The sequence below is a fragment of the Larimichthys crocea genome, chromosome I (assembly GCF_000972845.2).
Source record: "Larimichthys crocea isolate SSNF chromosome I, L_crocea_2.0, whole genome shotgun sequence".
Lineage (NCBI taxonomy): Eukaryota > Metazoa > Chordata > Actinopteri > Sciaenidae > Larimichthys > Larimichthys crocea.
In genome coordinates, this window is record NC_040011.1 from 23,527,796 (window position 1) to 23,528,339 (window position 544).

Sequence of the window (544 nt, forward strand, 5' to 3'; positions counted from 1 at the left end):
AGACCATTATCAAGACACACTGCTACCACACCACATAGCAGGCAACCATCAGACACCTCACACACACTTAAACCACGGTGACATACAGACAGTGATTTCCCTTCCCCAAGGACTTACCTTATCTCCACGTAGAGGAAGTTTAAGAGGTGCACGGGGGACAGATCGGGATCAAAATTTCTGAAAGGGGTCACAGATAACATGTCCTGTAAGCAAGAATGACGAAGGTGTCAGAGAGGGGTTTTACAGAGCAGAAGTTAATATCCGTGGTGTTTGGAGGACATCAAGCCCGGAGCTTTTAAGGACATGCCTCCGACCAAATAAAGATGAAAATAACCATCTGTGAACTGAAGGGCCTTTCCTCAGATCTCATCTGGGCGAACAGGCAAGTACAGAGCTGATTCCAGGAACTAATGGGTGCAAAGCAAAATGAGGCAAAGCAGAAGAACCCCCACCCCAGCAGTTTGTATATCGTATGATTGGGCTTAAACAGAGAATCCTCTTACCCAATCAAAGACAGGCCAACACAGACAACATTCGCTATGAC